General features: G+C 47.7%; 1 long non-coding RNA gene across 2 annotated transcripts; it reads right to left on the bottom strand.

Annotated features, from left to right (window-relative positions):
• Positions 1-909: 909 nt before the first annotated feature.
• LOC139836131 (uncharacterized) lies at positions 910-1,970 on the bottom strand. Of its 2 annotated transcripts, none has more exons than XR_011752471.1 (4): positions 1,817-1,970; positions 1,644-1,749; positions 1,217-1,580; positions 910-1,018 (listed from the first exon to the last, which is right to left on the bottom strand). It is a non-coding gene; the product is annotated as an uncharacterized lncRNA (long non-coding RNA). The 2 variants fall into 2 exon arrangements; XR_011752529.1 differs by having other exon boundaries at positions 1,217-1,572.
• Positions 1,971-2,526: the final 556 nt, after the last annotated feature.

The raw sequence follows: 2,526 nt of genomic DNA, 5'->3' as shown, positions 1-2,526 counted from the left end.
TTCCCCTTCGGTAGTCCCCCCTTTAGGGTTTCCCTTGGGCCAGCCGCATGGGCCATAGACGGCTGGTGCGCCTGGCCCATGTAGGCCTGGGCGCACCCCCTTGGTCCATGTGGCCCTCCGGGAAGTGTGGGCCCCACTGGTGACCCCTTTGGAACATTCTAGAACTTCCCCGATACGATACCTGAAAAATTTCAAACTTTTCCGAAACCCTAAAATGACTTTCCCATATATGAATCTTATTACCCGGACCATTCCAAAGATCCTCGTGATGTCCAGGCACTACTGCAGAATAGCCTACCAATGACGGGCTCAAAAGGCCCATTAGTGACAGGGAAGGCGCCTGTCACTGGTAATGCGTCACTGGTAGCAGGTTACTAGTGACGGGCACTTGCCCGTCACTAGTATTTGTTGACTAGTGATAGTCGTTTATTCGTGCTCGTCACTAGTGCTTTTACCTCATCATTTGTACAACAACGTATCCTTTGGTAGTTGGTAGTTCGTCGACACTGCTAAATTTTTTAGGAATAAAAAATATATTGCATTTGCACATCGATAACACAATTTGATGAAAGACACTCATAGATAACAAAATAGGATCATAAGTACTACAAAGTGGAATTAACATCGATAGCACAATATCGAAAACAAGGTTGTTGTCATTTCAAACCAACCAACACCTCAAATTCAAACTGTCCAACTCTTGTGAAACGTCAAATCTTCCACCATCTAGACTCATCAGCTCCACCTGCTACCTAGAAAAATCTCCGGGGGCAATCATATGATATTCTACGTATGTTATTTCTAATATTCGGCTTAACATATCCAGAGCTGATATCCAAATAGCGAGTCTTGCTGACGTATGTGACCTGCAAATACAAATTTCATTTTCAGTATTAAAATGGTGAAAAGAGTTTGAACGGTATAGTGAATTCTACTAAGTACATGCTTACTAATTTGTAGGTATATTGACCTTGGTGGCATGCCAAAGCTAAGCAGCACGCAGGACATTGTTGCTATTCTGTGCATTCCAAGTCACGGTGGTTATTCGACGGTTTGAAATTAAAAAATGGATGAGAAGGATCTAAATGAATCCATGATATAGAAGATCAAAATATTTTAGTTAACTAGATGTTCCATCTAACAACATATAAAAATTCTTAATTAGCTAATCAGTACGATGGTCAATACAGCATCATAAAGCAAAACAGTTAATCACCGTGAGAGGCTGAGAGCTCTACTTGATTTCCTTTGTACATGCCCCAATGCGGCCAAAACGTTGTTCATGGTAGCACTCCCGCACAGCACTGAAGCTATGCCGTTGGTTGCTAATTATTCTGCACCCTGTAAAGCACACGTAAGATATTGTGCAGTTTTCCATTACTGAGTGACCATTATCCTGCATCGGTAATGTCAGCTCTAGGACGGTCTAATACAATTAACTCGGAATGCTACGAGATGGAAACCATGCTACAGTCTGCAATGCTCCTGCGGCACCTAACCAATCCAAACAGGAAATATAACTGCACAAGGTGAGCTGCGGACGACATGAGTGGCCACGGCTGCACAAAAATCCTGGAAAACTGAAGAACACAGGTAAGTCAAGGAAAAACGAGAGAGGAGTCTGACAGGGGGAAATATTGCACCTTTCTCATGCCCTTTCACTGCCGCGCTCCCTGTACTCCAACTCGCCGCCGTGGCTCTTCTAGAAACCACCACATCATGGAGAATCCCAAATCCGTCTTGGCTGCACTGGAAGCGTGTCGCGGATTTAGGGGATCTCATGGTATGCGAACGCGAAGCAGTGGTCGATTCATACCTTCGAGACGTCCTCAATCCGAATCCTATCTATCGGCAGCGATGAGTTGGAGGTCGCAGTGTGAGCCGCGTCACAGCGGAACTGTCAGGGTGCGGGCGTGCGTTTGTGGTTGCGTGGCATAGTGGCATGGGTGGAGAGATTAAAGGAGACGTGTTTAGTGGGCTGGGCTTAAAAAGTTTTTTCTACCGATTGCAATATGTATACTATGATGGTGTCCCCCACAACAAAAAGTAGACAATGGCGCTGTTTTCCTGGGCGAGGTCGGTGAAGCGGTGATGGCGATCTCGTTGGGGATTTTTGTCCTCTGCCTCCATCTCCGCTTTGGCAGCGATTACTCCGTCGCTGTCGAGGAGCGCACGAGGAACCTGTACAGGAGTCCGGCGGGTGGCAACCACTTCGTTCTGAAGTGGGAGCGCTGGTGTTTCCAGGTGGATTCTAGTTCAAGCTCAGGGTGCAAGGAAGAAGGAGGGCGGATCCAGTGGCTTCTCACCAACCTTTCTGGTTGGTGGCGACGGATCTGGGACCTGAGGTGCTCCGGGGGCTGCCCGGGCCGACGAGCCACAAGGAGAAGGGCTATGGCGTTCGTCGCTAGGCCACTACATCGGTTCACAAAGCGACTTGTGCGCGATGAAGTGCTTCAGGTTCAAGGTTTGCTGGTGGCCCGTCTTCATCTCCGGTGGGTGCTCCCGCTTCTCCGGAGTTTGGTGATG

The sequence above is a fragment of the Lolium perenne genome, chromosome 1, assembly GCF_019359855.2.
Source record: "Lolium perenne isolate Kyuss_39 chromosome 1, Kyuss_2.0, whole genome shotgun sequence".
NCBI classification, from domain to species: Eukaryota; Viridiplantae; Streptophyta; class Magnoliopsida; order Poales; family Poaceae; genus Lolium; species Lolium perenne.
The sequence above is the reverse complement of the archived record's forward strand: the minus strand, read 5'-3'. Positions and strand labels throughout refer to the sequence as shown.